The sequence below is a fragment of the Chenopodium quinoa genome, unplaced genomic scaffold (assembly GCF_001683475.1).
Source record: "Chenopodium quinoa cultivar QQ74 unplaced genomic scaffold, ASM168347v1, whole genome shotgun sequence".
Lineage (NCBI taxonomy): Eukaryota > Viridiplantae > Streptophyta > Magnoliopsida > Caryophyllales > Amaranthaceae > Chenopodium > Chenopodium quinoa.
In genome coordinates, this window is record NW_018745617.1 from 1,028,871 (window position 1) to 1,048,227 (window position 19,357).

General features: G+C 35.8%; 1 long non-coding RNA gene across 1 annotated transcript; it reads left to right on the top strand.

Moving 5' to 3' along the window:
- Positions 1–7,428: 7,428 nt before the first annotated feature.
- LOC110716693 lies at positions 7,429–9,908 on the top strand. The gene is made up of 3 exons (XR_002510558.1): positions 7,429–7,805; positions 9,222–9,380; positions 9,606–9,908. It is a non-coding gene; the product is annotated as an uncharacterized LOC110716693 (long non-coding RNA).
- The last annotated feature ends 9,449 nt before the right edge of the window (positions 9,909–19,357 follow it).

Sequence of the window (19,357 nt, forward strand, 5' to 3'; positions counted from 1 at the left end):
AGGCCAGGAGGCTAAGGACAATTACATCATGTGACACAATAGATGAATGAACTTAGGTCATGGAGCTAAGCATCATATATGGTGTAAAGAAACGATCTTGAACGTCACTTAGGTCTGGAAGCTAAGCACGTGTATAGATGAAGTGATTATTGTATAATGAATGTTGCTTAGGTCAAGGAACTAAGAACAATATTCTTTGTATGATTACAAATCATTGATATATAAATGTTTCTCAGCACATTATGCGAATGCATGAAACAATGAATATTGCTCAGGTCAGGAAGCTAAGCAAGTATACAATGTTTCTTATAATGAATGTTGTCTTTAAATATGATGAAACATGCACAGTGTTGAAACAAGATTTCATGATAAAGGGCCCTTAAAGGGAAGGATGATTGATATGGATATGGATGTGTGAGTGATGTGTGTGAATGTGATACTAAGGCTGGCTGCAAGGGTTATAGGATGGAAAAAGATGTGAGAAGAGTCAAAGATGATGACTCTTTAAGCTGGGTAGGCTAAATGATGTGGGTTCAAGCCCCCAAGTCTAACTCTAGATGGGTAGGGGTAAGCATTGGATATTCTTTGATTCGATCATGCATGAATATGAATATGAATGTGGCCGCACCTCTATGTGAGGTTGCCTGCGTATCCGTTAGGAATCAGGCCAAACGTAGCTCTAACCAAACTTTGCACAAGTGTATGTACACCTCAAAGAGGTATTTCAAGGGTTGTAATGTGGTTAAGCTGATGGTTTAAGGAAGAACGGGGTAAAAAAGCTCAAGACCCGAGAGAAGCCCACAAGATGGGTAATTGTGTATTTGAAAATTTGGACTTTTGCAAGTTTTATTTTTCATATATATTTTTTTTGTTTTGAATTTTTTTTTCTTTTTTCCATTCTTGTGAATCAATGTAGGCAATCTCAGATCATGCGGTCCATCAGTCACTTAACATTCATGTTTCTCAGGCACGGTACCAAGCACTCGATGAGAGACGCAATTTGAGACATGTTCATGTCGGAGACATTGGAACACTTGCCTTTAGACATTGTTTTTTTATTTTTTTATTTTAAATTTGAACTTGCTTTCTGATTGTCACACAAATTGCACACCTTCCCATACTAGGGTTAAGTGAATGTGGGTTGAATAAATAAGGTCAATCGTTAGACGAGGCTCAAAGTGGTTGACGAAGAAATGGATATGTGATTAAATGGTTAATAGGGAATGACAGGGTTCCAAAGGTGCCTCAAGTCATCGGTGTACCTTGTATTTAGTTTGGCAATTTTTTTTTATTTTTGCTAATTACGTGATCGAATGTAAGAAAGAGATGCTCATTTATGAAGAAGGTAAGAAATGTGACACATAGACACATGGATAAGGAGAACCTATGCTAGACTTTTTAGGGGGAAGGGTTTGAAACAAAAGAAGAAGAAAACATGAAATCTTGGTGAGAATCTTGCATCGTGCTTTGTCTTCATGGCTGTTTATGAGTTACTTCTTGACGCCTACTGAGGGAAAAAGTTTCTTGTTGTTGATGCTTTGATTGGAATGAAAGAAGGAAGGAGTGACGTTCCTCTTATTCTTCCAACTATTGCCTATTGATTTTAGACTCAAGTACTGTGTAAGGACAAACTCATCTAATGCATTAACTCAATACTCGGATTGGAAAGGAAGAGTGTATGAAACAATTTTGAAAACTTATGGGAAATACTCCACTTATTCCTATTACGACGGAAAGCGATGCATGCATGGTCCTAGTATACGATCATAAACAATATAGTGCATTACTCGAAGACAAAGTGTGTGCAATGACTCAACATGTGTGATTAGGTGAGTTTATTAAGACTCGTGGTATGATCGCATGGCTAGACATGAGGACGTTGTGAAAAACAAAAGACCCAATGACCAAATAGCACAGAAGACAAAGACAAACTAACTTGATTAATTTTGTCCAATTTTAATGTTTATGATATTTACTAGGTGAAAACGGTCCATTGGCAATCGTTAGTCATAAGATCAACCACAATCAAAGACAAAGAACACATGTTAAGGTTAGCACAAAAAATCAATCACAAGAAACTAGGAAGAGGACTAGAATTCTAGAAGAGTTAAGACTCATGGGTATAAAAAATTAAAATAAAAATAAAAATCTATAATCCTATGTTATACGAGTTGACACGGATTAAAGGACCAGGTAAGACTAGCTTGACATGTTTTTTTTTTTTTTTAAAAAAATAAAATAAAAAAAGGTAACGCTAAAAAGACATCTAAATTGGACAGGCTGTAGTATATTGGTTATAACTTTTGATCTGTGACTCTGATTTAGACGAAACCAATCTAAATCAAAGATAAAACTCGAGGCTACAGATCCATAGGTTGCACGACACGTAACTCTTTCTAGAACTCCAGCTATGACCAAAACAAGTTGACTCTTGTGCAGTATACGGGAATAAAAATCCGAGTGACTCAAAAATTAAAAAAAAATCTATGACTCGACTCTAAAAAAAAAATAAAAATAAAAAGGGTTTAACAAAAAAAATAATTAAAAAAATCAATAAAAAAATGCACATATAAGCACATCGTCACGAATGATGCAATTAAGTTCGCAACCTAAAGTCAAGTTCTATGTTCGACTATGGTCAAGCTTTTGGGTGTCAACGGCTACCATGGTTAAGAGTTTGGACGCGTTAGCAAGGCAGCCTCCCTTGAGGGTGTATGCCAACGGGCGGCTCCGCGAGTTCGTGATAAATCGAACTCGACTCCATGGTTTGGGTGGATTTAAAAACTCGGATGAACCCTTATTGCCATGAGCATTTTTGGGTTGATAGAGCTTAAATCCCCCGGGCTAGCCACATACGTAGAACACGTACTATTGTGGTAAAATAGGTAATCTAAAATGCATATGCAAAAATGCCAAATTAATCACAGGAATATTTTTCAAGAATCTTTCAAGTATCATCCACTCATCTTAATTAAATATCGATCACTCAAATCGATAATTAACCAAGAATCCTGCGCAGTGGAGTCGCCAAATTGTAGGAGTCGTTTGAAGTGCGCCTATGTTAAAAGCATGTGTGAATATGCTTGGCACTCATAGGAAGTGGGAATTGACATAACGATTAGGGACAAGGAAAGTAGGGAGCCGCCAACAAGTTTTTAAGGAACTTGTAAACCGTTCACGGATCATAAAAGGCAACCACGAATAAAGGGACAATGAAGGCAACAACGATTGACCCGTGAAGGTTACACCCCATTCATAATCCATGAGATTACCAACTCCATATGGTTCGGAATCACGAAAGGAGGATTGGGGATTATGGTACGAAGTGAGTCATGGAGTCACATTCACCCGTATTGGCCTCTACTCGATTCTTATAGTGAGAAATGATTCCTGCGATCTCAAAGGCATACAAACAAAATATTTAATTTGCTCCAAACTATTATTAGGCTAAATTGGTTTAATATTAATGAAACACATTATTCTAAAATATTTGTGATCACTTGATTTAATAACAAGATTAAAAAGGATCCTAAGCCGGTTGTCCAAATTATCTTATTAGGCGTGATTTTCAATTACATATCCCCTTTAAACATGCAATATGGTGATCAATAAATATAATAAAATAACATCAATATTGGAAGCAATTTAACAATAATAGTGTTAGTCAAATCAAATATAAAATAACCTAATCATGATACTAGCAATATAAAATAAAATAAGAGTAATTAATTTAATTAATTACTTACATTCAGCACGTTCCTTTAAATTGCTACATCATGAATAAACTGTTAGTAACTTCAATAAAAAAATATAAAGCAAATGAAAATTAAATTAAATAAAAAGTAGAGTTGGTTTAGTCCAAACCCTCAGTCAATTCTACCTTTCACGCTTTGGTTTAAGTATAGAACTTTGGGTATTGTATGGACTCCTTGGAGTACTTAAAGGAAGGAGTAGTGAAAGAATGGGGAGGCTAGTGTTTAGGCTAGAGAGGGAGAAGAGAATGATTTGATGATCAAGCATGTTGATTATTGAAAAAGGGGTGATATGACCTCTATTTATAGGGAAAAAAGAGGGTTGAAGAATCAAAATCAAGAAAAGATCGAGTTCGAATCGGATTAAAACTCTTGCGATAGACAACACTTTTTGCGGTCTTTGTTTTTATCATATCTTTTGATCCAGAAATCAGAATAAGATGAATAAGATATAGTTGGAAAGCTCTTGAAGTCTAATTTATAACCCAATTAGAATCAGATTAAAATATTTTATAGAATAAAAGATATGGCCAAAATAGTGAGACGGTGTCAGTTTTGGATTGAGTTTGACATTTTATTCATATCTTTTCCGTTATAGCTCGGAATTGATATTATAATATATATCATTGGAAAGATAATTTCAAGGGATATCCAAACATATAAAATTTGGATAAAAAATATAAGACACGAAAATAATATATGTCTATCTTTGAATGTCTTTCAATTCAGATATAAATAGGATTTTAAAAAAAAGGAGTTTTATTCAATTTCAAACTATTTAATCTTATCTTTTCAAAAAGGATAATTAAGATCTTTTAGAAACTTATAGAAGCTTCTAATTAATCCTAATTGGTTTAGGATTGGGATTAAATCATTTGGACCCTCCACATGATCATTGGGTCGTAGGTAAGGTGGGCTTAGGTTCGGTTTGGGCTCGGTTTAATATTTTGGCCATAACTTATTCGTTATAAATCGGATTTGGGCTTATAATATATCGTTGGAAATCTCTTTTAAAGCCCCATAAAACTATTTAATCATTTTACCCATATTATGAACCAAAATAAATTGGATCAAACGTTTTTATAAAAAGGACACGAAATGAATGATTTTAAAGGACACGAAATGAATTATTTTGGGTTTAAAGGCACGAAAAGAGGAAAATAAGTTATGGTTTGGGGAAATGGGCTAGGAATTGGGTTGGTTTATGAAATGGAGATATGGATTTAAGCACTCCAAGATTAAATACTCAACCCGACCAATAATGGCGGTGAAAGGTTGTTCATTATCGGGTTTGGTTTTGGGGAGACATTTTTAGGTGTCTACAGTGGTATGTGTGAATGATCATCTAAGTTATAGTAAGGTGTGATTACAACATTTTTGGGAACTTACAAAGAAATGTTTATATTCTAACGGGATTACAGTTGTGATGAAAATATTAATGACGTCGATATAATAGCATGTTATGAATCATGTAAGAACAATTCCTGAAAGACTTATATACGACGTATTTTAATACCTAACCCTAAAAATTTTGTATCTTGAATATTGCAATTATTATCTCCTGAAAAGTCAATGTGACTACATCATTAATATCTCAACTTGAAGTTTGAGTATGTGAGACTCAACCAACCTTTGAATTCATTGGTGAACTCTCATATAAAACATGAAAGTCTAAATAAATAATAACATTGTGATATCATTGAGAGAGAGCAATATTCTTATGGTCTAGAAGAGTCATGAGCAAAATATGTAATTAGTTCCTTAATTTACATGACATTGGAAAATAAAATATGATGATATCAAGTATTGCCATGAAATTATGTTTGGATAATGTGATCAATTATTGATCATCATTTTGTAGTAATATATATAACCTCCAGAAGAAGGCATATGTTTAATTATTATGATAATTCAAAACGAAAATATCGAATGAAATACTGACAAACACTTGAATTATTTCCACAAGTATGAAGAAATGTAGTCGTCTAAATAAGTTCATGTGAAGATTTGAAGATTCAAGTTCTATTTCAAAGGATCAGTTATCAATAAATGGTGTTCTGCTACATGGGAGAAGTTATTCAACCATATCGTGTCAGGTTTATTATTGCACTTGAAGATTTCACATTATGTACGTACTCATCAGGGGGAGAAAATACGCGTTGCACTTTTTTTTCCATTGACCATGGTTTTGTTTCACATTGGATTTTCATGGTATGGTTTTTAATAATAAGGCAGCATTGCAAGCGTATTACGTAGAATGATGTACTCTTTTGCCTTCACTATGTTTTATCCCACAGGGTTTTTCATAGTAAGTTTTTAATGAGACATAGTCATCGATAATGGACATCCAAGGGTGAGTGTTATGAAATATTTGTGGATGCCCTATATATGTGTGTGTGTGTGTGTGTGTGTGTGTGTATGTATGTATGTATGTATATGTATATGTATGTATATATATATGTATATGTATGTATGTATGTATGTATGTATGTATGTATGTATGTATGTATGTATGTATGTATGTATGTATGTATGTATGTATGTATGTATGTATGTATGTATGTATGTATAAAGAAAAAAAGAAAGAAGTGGTGGTGGAAGTATCCTTGGCCACCAAGGTGAAGTAGTTAGTCAAAATTTAATTTCCTAGATGCTAGGATAGGTAGTAGACTTTGGTTGTTGTGCATTTATTCTTAATTGTGTTGAGAACCTTGAGGAGCCGCAAGACCTTTTTTGCCTATTTAAAGAGGCATGTAGTTGAGAGTTGGGTGCAAGAAGAAGAGGTGAAATACATGGAGTGAAAAGGAGGAGTAGTGTGAGTGTATTAGTGTTGAAGAATACACAAATACAAATGTGAGAGGGAGTGAATTTGTGTGAGGCAAATACAACATTAGTAGGAGGGTGTGTAGGATTATTAAGTGAAAGTACCATTGTGAAGGGTACTAAGTAGTACTTTGTCCTAAACACATATTGTCTAATATTGTAGTTGTAGTGGTATCCTTTGTACTCCCAAAAATATTATAGTGATGTTCCGTCCTTTGAGATCAGGATCGTGGTTTTCTCCTAGTTTAAGAGGGTTTTCCATGTAAAAATATTTTGTCTTATTATTCTTTATTTTTCGTACTTTATTTTTTTCCCGCCGATATTATTTTTATTATTTACTCGATTTCCAACATCTGGTATCAGAGCCGACGGTAAGAAGATCTGTTTGAAGGGAAGAGTAACTTGTAGGGGAAGATCTTATGAAATTACGATGGCCAAAAGTACATCAAAATTTGAGATCCCACTATTAGATGGGAAAATGAATTTTACGGTGTGGAAGAGTAATGTAGAAGATATGTTCGTACAACAAAATTTGAATATAACATTGGAAGATGAAAAGCCATCAAACTTTAATGAGGCCGCATGGGCAACCAAGAGAAAGAAAGCAGTTATTACAATTCGGTTGGCTATAGCTACGGAGATCAAGTATAATTTCTTGACGGAGACGGATCCAAACACTACACCAAAAACTAGATTAGAGATCGCAAAATATAGAACGGTTATTAAAGGTAGGCGTTCTCCAGAAGAATATAGATCGTTTTAATATACGAGCCGTTCTGTATGTTAATACATATAGTACGGTTAACATAGTTAACCGTTCTGTATTTCAATTTACTCAAATAATTAAAAATAATAATTATTTATTATAGATGATATAGAACGATCATCTTGACAACCGTTTTGTATTATATTAATTAATTTTTATTTTTAATTAGGAGAAAATTATATACGTACATACACAATAATAATTTACCCATGTTTTCAAAAAAAAAAAATTCCGAAATTTCCGTCAAAATTATTTTACCCAAAATACTAAAAGGGAAAATTGAAGCGCTTATCACTTTCACTTTCATCAAAAAGTGAAACCTCTTTCTCATTCATCAGTAAAAAAAAAAAAAGAAGTGAAACCTTCATCAAACCTCCATAGCAAATCCTTCATCAGCCGCTTACTCCACCGCCGCTCCACGTCTGCAATACCGCACCTGTTTGCTGAGCCACCAGTAAATCTAGGTAGGCTCGATTTTTTTTTGGTTTGAATTTTTCTTGTGGTAGAGTAATTGGATTCTGATAATTATCAATCTAATTGCATGAATCATTCAAATTTTAGGTGATTGAAAAAACCTTCAAAGTTCTTGTTTTTGGGATAAATTCATCGATTGTTTGTATGTAAATATTTAAGCCGAATTATTGCAGTAAGTTCAATCAAATTACCCTTAATTTTGTCGAATTTACTCAACGAATTCCTAGGGTTTTGATTCGATTTTTTTGCTCAAAATTGCTCGAATTAATGCTCGAATTTTCTCAATTTTTTGCTCGAATTTGCTCGAATTTTCCCATAATCGAATTTGCTCGAATTAATGCTCAAATTCCTGGGGTTTATTAGGGTTTTTTTTTGTTGTTGTGCTCAAAATTGGGGGGTTTTTAAACCTGAATTTTTTCCGATTATGGGTGTTGTCAACATTGCAGTTTGGTTGTTGAATTTGTGGGAATTTTTTTTGTCGGATTTCTGGGGGTTTTTGGGTATAATTTCTGGGGTTTTGGATCGATTTTCTGGGGTTTTTGGGTCGATTTTTGGGTCAAATTTCCTTGAATTCTGGGTGATTTTTGCCTTGGGGATTGCCTTGGACTCGGGTTTTTTTCAGACTGTGTTTAGAAAATGACTGCTTGAAGCTGTGCAATGCCTTGAAGAAAAGAGATGTGCAGCCTACTTAGTTTGGTTTGGTAGTGAATGATATCCTGAATTTAGCTGCTAGGTGTCGTGTTTGTTCCTTTTCTTTTGTGAAACGTGATGGCAATCGGGTTGCTCATGAGCTGGCAAAAATGAGTTGTAAGGCCTGTTGAACAGATTAATGACTTGCATTGTGCAAATGTGCTTAATCCATTGTTTTTAAAACAACAGTCTAAGGCATGTGTACAAAACAGAAGGAAGCACTAATGTTGAAATGGGTGATCTTTTATAGGTAGTTTAAGGGGTCTAATGTTGAAATGAGTAAAATATAGATGGTTCGTATGCAACTAGGTTGGAGATTAGACAATTGCAAGCAATAGAAAAGATTTGCAACTTTCAAACATAATGTCTTCAAAAGGTTCTTGAGGTGATGTAGGTTAAGGCAGTCATCTGTGTTGTTTTCCTTTTTTTTTCCTTTTCTTTTTTTTTTTCTAAAGCTTGGTGTGTTGTGCAGCAAGATAGCAATTATCAATTATCATTGCTGTGAAGTCATCTGATAAATAGTCAACAACCGTGGTTCTTTCCTTGACTATGTCTGGTGTGGAAAATAGTTAGCATGAATCTGATGTCTGTATTGTTTTAATTTATTTATGGCATATGAGGATTGAGATTCAAGTTTTTTTTGTAAGCTTATTCCTTGTCTCAATGATGTTCTTGTAGTTTAATTGATTGATATCGGTTCATATTTATTTTTACAGTAGACAACTCTTAGACAGTTAAACAATAGAACAATATAAATGGCAGAAGGGGTGATAGAAGAAGTTCTAAAGTTCCACTGAAGGCAAAATTTGATCCATTTTTGCTGAAAGTTGGCTTGACAAACTTCAGTCCCACAAGTGGAGGAAGCAATGTTTTTGGTATGAAACTGGTATCTCTATTGTGAGATTGCTAAAAAATTCTGAGGCATGCACTGACAGAAACTATTATGCACATGGCTATTATGTGTATTATGAGCAGCCTTTTTGGATAGTATATGTTCTTATGAACTTAGATAAAAAAAAGGATATGCTTATTTATATTTAATTAGATGAATTTATTGTATATTATTAACTAATATGTATGTATTTTACATTGTTTTGTAGTATTTTAAGCAAGTTCTTCCTACATATTCTCAACAAATGATCGACGAGCTTAAGAAAAGGTGGATTTCGTATGTTACCGGATACCATCAACAAAATGACGAAAACGACGGCAATTTATGTGAATTGTAGATCAATATGGTATTGGTATATCTAAGCATAATTTTTTTTAATCAACATTAACTAGAAAGGTGTTTTGATATTTAACTCACGTATTTGTTTGTATAGTACAAATTTTGTATGAATGATTCAATTTAATTGTGGTTCGATGTTTTAAATTATATATATAAAGTATATTCTGATGGCTTTTGTCATATATGGAGATATTTTTGTTGATTTTATTATACAAATTAAAAATTTATATTGCACGTATGCAGGATCATGGATTTATTTTACATGGGAAATGTGGAATTTTTCTTACAGGATAAATGTACAAGATACAAAACAGGAATACAACAAATACAAGTCTAAATGAAATACTAAAATAATACAGATTATTAAAATACAGGAATAATACAATATAAAATACGTACAAGGGTAATTTGAATAATTATGGTTGGATTCTTTTAAAAAAAAACATTAAAGAACTATTATCTAACTTAAACGTTCTCTATTGTAATGCAATATAGAACGGTTAAGTGGCCTAAACCGTTCTTTATTCCTTCCTTAGTGTACAGATTTAAGAAGGGAAAAGAGAACGGTTGTGACTAACAACCGTTCTCTATTTGTTATTATATAAAACGCCTAAACGACCCATTCTCTATACTCTATACATCGCTTAGTAGAAGATCGCCCATAAGGCGATCTATAAAGCCTACTCTAACAGTTCTCTAAGGCCTTTTTTGTAGTAGTGAAAGGTGTTGTTGGATAAGCTATCTAAAAAGTATTTATGCTTCAAAAGTCAATAACCAATTGATTGTGCTTACAGTGGGAGTTGTACCAATTGAAGAAGGAGATTGGCTCAAATTTACAGGACCGCATCAACAACTTTAATCAACTTGTGTGTCAGTTGCAAAATGTGGATGAGAATATTCCCGATCAAGAGCAAGCTCTTTTGTTATTGGCTTCATTACCGAAGTCCTACCGACCCATTGTGCAGACTTTGTTGGTAGAAAGAGAGAAAATTACACTAGATGAGCAACAACAGTGGTGAGGGAAAATGAGAGGATGATGTCATAGATAAATGGAGCTTCCTATCATGAAGGTCAAGCATTAGCAGTAGAGGGTTCTGAAAGAGGGAGGAACAAGTCAAGAGGTGATGGCCCAAGAAACATATCAATATAATATCTCGGTTGAGAGATTATAGCAATATGGAGTGCTATTATTGTCATGAGAAGGGTCATTTGAAGTATAATTTCCCAAAGTTGAAAGAAGATTTAAAGAACTTAAAGCAGCTGCAACGAAAGTTGGGCAAGATAAAGATGGGTGAAGGGAGTGATTCCACTAATGTTGTATCTGATGATTATGAAGTCGAGATGTTATTGACTCATGTTGTCAATGAGGATGTCAGTCGCGACAAGCCGACAAGTGGGTGTTGGATTCGGCCGCATCTATCCATGTGTGCCGAGAAAAAGTAGTGTTTGATACATTACAACAAGGAGGTGATTTCGGACATATTAACATGAGTAGTGACCTCAAGGTTCAAGGCATGGTGTAGACACCCAAATGTGTCTCCCCAAAACCAAACCCAGTGATGGGTACCATTCACGTCGAATCATTATTGAATGAAGTGAAAGTGTGGAAAGTCTAATGTTGCGGTTAGTTTTTAATTCCTTTCTTTTTCTCTGTTTTTGAAAACCTATTTTTATTAAAATAGCCAATCCAGGTTAGTTTGGTCCATGGAAAGGGTCCAATAATGGTGTAGTTGGATTGGGCTTGAAAAGAGCTTCCAAATTACTAAACTGGGCTCGGTATGATATTTATATGCGGCCCAATGATCTAGAGGAGGGCCTATTATGATTTATCATTCCTTATGCAATTAGGATTGATTATAGTCTTCTAGAATCTTCTAGAAGGTTCTTTTGAATCCTAATTTTATTAGCATTGATAAATGACTTTTAAGAGTTTTATTTAGAATAAAAGAAGTGTTTTAAGGAAATTACAGTTTTACCCCCTCGTACGCTTAAATTTTATCAAAATAAGAAAGCGCGTGGAAAAACTGATTGCAGCGTCGCAACTACAGTCTATCGCCTGGCGGCAGGCCTGGCGTCGCAGCGACACGTCTGGGGACAGCTCTGTCGTCTGGCGATAGGCGCGTGTTTTGGCGACAGCATCTTGTTTTATTTCTTTTCGAAACTCTGATTATTTTTTTTAATCATATCTGGCTGATTTTCTTTATAAATAGCCTCTTAAAACCTTCATTTTTTATCATCAATTCTCCTCCAATTCTCACCAACTCTCATCAAGAAATTCTTGATATACTCTTTTTTTTTTAAACTTGTCTTTTGTCAAATACAAAATTCCGCATTCACAAGATCTAGACACACCTAGCCAAGTTCGAAGTTTCCTTCGCCCTACACGTGAAAGGTTTGATATTTCTGAGGGTTTGGTCCCAAATCTTTTTTTCAATTATTTAATCTAATTATTTGATTTTCTATTTTCCTTGAAGTTACTAACGTGTGTATTTTGTTATTAGAAAGAGGTACGAGGCATCCAAGTAAGTGCTTTAATTGTTTAATTGATATTATGATATAGAAATCATGTCTAGATTGTTATTTTGATTCCTAGTATCATGTTAGGATGCTTTTCTTAATTTGATGATTTGAATGACAACAATAAGTTCCTTGCTAGTATCATGTTTAGGGTAAAGAATATAATGTCAATTATGATTTCTATGATGCCTTTTATTTTCTTTCCTAATAGTATCATGTTAGGGCTATATATTTGATCTTTGATGTTTAGTGACATGCGAGGGTTTGTTATTAATCTTGTTAGTATCATGCCTAGGATCTTGCTATTGATATTATGTTTTAACATGATTATGATAATTATGATTACGATTTTGATTATGATTATTATTTTGATGATTATTATTTTGTTGTTTGATATTTATATTTATTGTTATTGCTTAATCACACCTTTTATGCATGTTTAAAGGGAATTCGTACTTGTAATCATGCTTAATAAGATAATTATTTTTTTTTGTTGCAAAAGAGGGAAAACCCGAATACAAAAAGAACTAAAATTAACTAACAAACCGGGGAGAGGTAACCCCAACTATATCCTCCCAGAGAAGATTTTTTATTTCGATTGGAGGAGCATCAAAATAAATTACCTTTTCTTCGAGGACTACTCCTAGATTAGCCAGACGATCGGCTACTTTATTGCCCTCCCTAAAACAATGATTAACTACAATACTATGAAAAGACTTAAAAGAGATTTCTACAATTGTTCAAGATGTGATAACACTCGCCTCCTTGAGATGTGCATTTGTGAGAGCTTCGATGTAAGCCTGGTTGTCCATTTGAATCACTAGCCTCCATATGCCTTGGTCTACAGCCATACCTTTGGTATCACGTAAAATTTCGAGTGCTAAGATCTCAGCTCTATACGAATTGCATACCCCAAATTTAGTTGAGAATCCATGCATGAACATACCTTTGGTATCACGTAAAATCCCTCCTCCTCCAGCTTGTCCTGGAGCTCCCTTTGCTGCACCATCAGTGTTAAGGGCAGCCCAATTGGTAGGAGGAGCCTTCCATTTAAAAAAATCTCATGTCTATCCTTTTTTCCTAGGATATTTTCTCGAATAAGATCAGCACCAAGAGCAATCCAGGTTTCCTCCGTTTTAGATTTAAGGAAGGAACCCGTATTAAGTGGGATTTCATCCATGCTTCCAAAAGCTTTGGAGTTTCTCCACCTCCAAATCCACCAAAGAGTGGTTGCAAAGCAAGTAGGCCACTTATCCGAAGGATCGGATTCACTTGCTTCCAAGTTGCGAATAAACCATTCACTCAAATTTCTAGAGAAAAAAGTAGGATTGAGAGCAGAATTGCCTACACTTAACCAGATTTGTCGAGCTGAATGACAGTCTCTAAGCAAATGAATAACTGTTTCATCCTCATTGGCAGAGCATTGGGTACACCTTGGATCGTCTGCTATCTGTCTTTTGACTCTATTTGCATTGTACAAAATTCGCTGATGAAGGCAAAGCCAGAGGAAGCTACGGATCCTCTGTTGCACAGGGGCCTTCCAGACCAGATCCCATTGAGGATGTTTTTCTACTGTATCATGCTCCTTCATAATGTGCATAGCATATTTAATTGAGAATTTACCAGTCGTTGATCCTTTTCAGAAAATAAGATCCCCTACTTCAGTATTCTCAATCAGTTTATGGGATGATATTAATTGTAAGCATTCATTGGGAAGAATATGAGCAAACACATCCCATTTCCATCCTAGAACAGGATCCCACATATCCTCCACCAACGCACCATCAATAGCAGGAGGTATGATGGCAATAGCCGCATCTCTCAAAGGATCATTCGAAGCCCAACAGTGATCCCAAAAAAGTGTCGATTTTCCATTCCCTACAGCCACCTTCGATCCCTTTTTAATCCATTCAGCATTGTCAGAAATCCCTCGCCATACATTTGAAGATGTAGGAGCAAACATATCCAAGTCGCATCTTCCATGGCAATATTTGTGTCGCAGAACTCTAGACCATAGTGATTTAGGTTCTGTTAGGACTCTCCAACCGAGCTTAGTGAGGAAAGCTAAATTGGACTGTCTAGTTGATCTCATACCGATACCTCCTTTTTCCCTTGGTAGTTGCAACGTGTCCCATGACAGAAGATGAATTCGCCTTTTCTCTTCCGATCCTCCCCAAATGAATCTTCTAGTACGTTTATCAATATCGTCACATATTGTTCTAGGGAGTTTTGCTGTTTTCATATAATAATTGGCTATTGTTGAGATGGTTGATTTAGCCAAAGTAATGCGGCCTGCCATCGAGAGGAATTTGGTTTTCCACCCTGAGAGTCTCCTGTCAATTTTCTTACACAAGTGAGCAAAAGTTTCCCTTGTAACACGACTCGTTAGAGTTGGCATACCCAAGTAGAGACCCAAATCCTCCGTACTATCCATGCCTAGAGCCTGATTAATGTTATCTTGCTCTGTCAGAGGGACGTTCCTGGAATAATATACTCGGGATTTTGATAGACTAACACGCTGACCCGAGGCTTTGCCAAATCTGTCCAAGCAGTCCTTAATACAGCAGCCTGTTGAGTGGAAGCTTCTGCGAACAAAATCAGGTCGTCTGCAAATAATAAGTTCGATAGTGAAGGTCGTCCTCGACTTGCAAATATTGGTTTCCACTTTTCCAAAAACACTGCTTCTTCGATGATTTGATTTAAACGTTCCATACAAAGAACAAATAAATATGGTGACAAAGGATCATCTTGCCTAATACCCCGAGTGGGATAAAAGGCTTCCGATTTTTCCCCATTCCACAACACTCGCATCGATGAAGAAGTTACACATTGCATAATCACTTCAACCAACAACAAAGGAAAACCCATGTCAAGGAGGGTGTCTCGAATAAATGCCCATTTAAGGCGGTCATAGGCCTTCTCAAAATCAATTTTGATCGTCATATAACCCTTTCCTCCTTGTTTTAGCTTCATAGTATGGATAACTTCCTGGACAATTACTATGTTATTAGTAATTTGTCTCCCCGGAACGAAGCTTGACTGTGATTGAGAGACAATTTTAGGAAGAAGCGGTTTGATCCGATTAACAATGGTTTTGGTGATAATTTTGTATGCAACATTGCATAGCCCAATTGGTCGGAATTGGGCAGGAAATTCAGGCTTCTCGACTTTTGGCAGGAGAACCAAGTAAGTCTCATTGATTGTTGTCGGCAGTCCCTTTCCTTCCAGAACACTGAGAGCCATAGCATAGACGTTAGGAGCAACCAAGTCCCAATTTTTCTGATAAAAAAGCGCTTGATATCCATTCGGACTCGGTGTCTTAAGAGCTCCCATAGTGTTTACTGCTAGATCAATGTCACATTTCGAGAAGGGTCTTGCTAGAGAATTCCACTCTTCATGAGAAATCGAATAGCTTTTCCCTGATGGAATATTATATTCTCCCTCGTCATTGTCATCTGTGAAAAGCTTGGCAAAATAATCCACCACAATGGAATTGACTTGATTTTTATCATGTACCCATTGGTCTTCACTGTTTTTGATGGCTACAATGTTATTCCTCCACCTTCGAACAATTGTACTGAGGTGAAAGAACGTTGTATTTCGATCTCCATTCTTTAGCCAATCTACTCTAGCCTTTTGATACCATAAGAGCTCTTCCTGGGTAAGCACTGTATCCAACTCCCTTCTCAATTTTGCCTCAAGATTAATTAAACCCGAGTTCCTTTCGAAAGCAAGTTTTTTTTGTATCCCATCAATTCGAGCCATAAGAGTCCTTTTTTCACGAAAAATATTGTGAAAAATTTCCTTGTTCCAACTCTGTAATTCAGTAGACAAAGAATTAAGAAGGGGGCATAAGAGGCGCTGTGTTATCCCACTTATTATGAATGAAATCATTAAAAAAAATTTTCCCGTTACAAATAAATAAGTATTCGTAACGGACACTATTTTGCCCGTTACAAATATCTTAATTGTAACGGGCAAAGATTTGCCCGTTACAAATAGCCTGTTACGGATGAGATTTTTTCCACTAGTGTGCCTTTGACTTTCTTTAGAAATAAAGAATTATCATTCTTTGACTGATAGTAACCCTACAAGATCAGCTCATTATGCAGTTTAGAAAACTACTTCCTAGAAGCCTGTTTAAGGCCATATAGAGACTTTCTCAACTTGCAAACCTTGTTGCCAGGGTTAGGAATACCTAGAGGCATCTTCATTTAAACTTCCTCTTTGAGATCACCATGCAAAAATAAATTATTGATGCAATGACCATTTGTTTACAACATCAAGAGACATAATGCATTTGACTGTAGACATCTTGACAATAGGAGAGAAGGTTTCCTCGAAATCTATACCAAATTTCAGAGTAAACCCTTTAGCAACCAGTATTGCCTTGTACCTCTTTAGAGTCCCATCATCCTTTAGCTTCATTTGTATACTTACTTACACCCAGTAGCCTTTTTGGATGGTGGAAGAGGAACTACTTCCTAAGTACACTTCTTCTCAAGAGTTGTTATTTCATTGTCCATAGATTTTACCCAATTAGGATCCTAAGAAGCTTCAAGATATGAGATAGGTTCCACCATACTAAAGGAATATTTTAAGAGAGCTTTAGAGGGAGAAGGAAGAGAATCAAAGGACACCATATTACACCTGTGAAGTTGAGATGTACAACACTTGTAATCTTTCATCCAAGAGGGTGGGTTAGTAGGTCTGGAAGATTGTCTAGACTGAATAAATTGTTATTGTTGAGTATGCAGAACAAGAGGAGTAGAAAAAAGAGAACTAGAGGCAAACTTTGAAGTACTATCTTAATGAGAAATAAAATTAGAATGCAGAAAAGAAGAATTTGGTGAAGGAAGAAGAGAAGATGGAGGTGATGATGTGGGGTTAGGAAAAGAATCAAGATCATCTGTGAAATTTGTTGTGTGTTTGGGAAGAAAGATAGCAAGAGAAAGATGATTGGATTCCTTGTAATGAAAAGGAAAGTGATGTTCATGAAACACCACATGTCTGGTAATATGGATCTTGTAAGTGCTCAAATCAAGAACCTTATATCCTTTCTAGTGTAAAGCATAGCCAATACACATACCACCATCAGCCTTGGCATCAAACTTGGTTTTATGAATCTGAGATGTTGAATAGAAACAAAGACAACCAAAAGATCTTAGTCTGTCAAGGGATGCTGGAATATTATGGAGTTTCTGAAAAGGTGTACCGTAGTTAATGTTCTTAAGTGGCATTATATTTACCAAGTAAGCTGCACATAGAACAATCTCACCCCAAAACCTCCTAGGCAGCATAGATTGAAAGCTAAGAGCCCTGCCTATCTCCAATAGGTGCTTGTGTTTGCGTTCTATAACTCCATTCTTTTGTGGAGTGTCAGAACAACTTTTCCGATGAATAATGCCATTTGTCACGTGCCGACTACTTTTCCCTAGTCACGCACCGTGCGCCACTCGCTTACAGCCCGTCATAAGACGAGTCAAGCTTTCTCCTTTGGCACTACTCCTTGTGCCCATGTAGCACAACCCTTTGTTCTCGTCAAATATGTTTGCTAGCACGTCCCCTTGGTGCTAACAAGTCCCCTTGGTTGAACTAAGAACTCACCCTTAGTGCCTTAGTCCGATTTTACGACTAAGTGTCGTAGACAATTTAGCATACAAGCTTTCACCCTTGCTAGTATGCCCGATCACTCGCTTGGCACCCTCGTGCCTTAGTTTTCCTCACACTCTCTAAGTGTTTGAAGGAAAGGATTGAATTGTAAGAGAACACAAGTGCTTATGGAAGGCTTTTTGTATTACTCTCAACTTGAATGTACAAATGAGGCCATGGAGCCTATTTATAGTGCTCCTCCCTACTTACAAGGATTATCTAGAATATTCCTAACCTCCTCAAATGGAGGGTTCTAGACTACAAGTATCTAGAGAGTTCCCACCTCCTTAGGTACTACATACATGGAGGTTTCTACAAGCTTCCTACCTAGAATGCTAAGGAGAGATCTAGAACATTCTAGAACTTATCATACAAATGTACATACATAGAAGAACCTATAAGACTTCTAAGATGTAACAGACCTTCCTTGATTATTCTAGAGTCATTCACTCTAGAATAGTCTTCCAAATAACCTCGTAGATAGCTCCGGAACCTTCTAGAAGCTTCCCGCGTTTTTCGGATTACCAGCTGCCAAAACTTGTACTTTGGGACCTTGTCTTGGAAAACCAACACCACCATGGTCTTCCTTGGCCCAAAATACGGTGGACCCCAAATGGACTTCATTTGGGTCTCCAAATGACTCATTATTGTATTATAGTCACTTGGGTGTTCACTAGGATTTTATACAAGGTGCTAAATAAAGCTCTTTAGGGGGAAGTGCTAACCTGGGCACCAAAGGCAATCCCCCTAGCCATGATTATGCTCTGTTGCCTAGTGACCCAAATGACGCCTATGGTTGGCAAGAAAGATGACCGGTGACACATTGGTAATATAGAATTGCTTCATAGGACCCTCAGTCGGCTCCAAAGCATTATCAGACCTCACATACAAAATTTTAGAGTCAAATTGTGTGAACATATTTGGAAAAATTTTCATGACATTTACAACATCACATTTATATTTCAGTAAATGAACCCATGTGTATCTAGTATAATCATCAAAAATAGTGAACAATTGATTGTATCCATTATAAGTATAATCCTTATATGAACCCCGTACATCAATATGAATTAGCTCAAAAGACTTACAAGACTTAATTGAACTCCTAGGAAAAGATTTCCTAGGCTACTTAGCAACAGGAGAGATTCTACACAAAATAGAATCACTACAATCCTTGACATTCCAAGGTAAAATGTGTTTGAAATTGTGAAAAGGTACATGGCCTAACCTAAGATGCCATAACTCTACTATCTCAGTGGCATTACTAGCTTTATTCCAGCTAGTATTATTACAAGATTTAGAAACTTGACTAGATAAATCATGACTAGGAGATAACCTCTGATCTTTAATGCAATATAAACCAGCATGCAGACTACCAAGAAGAATTGAATTCTATGAAGGGCCTTGAGAAAAACATGCAGTACTTGTGAATAACATTGAACAGTTCATATC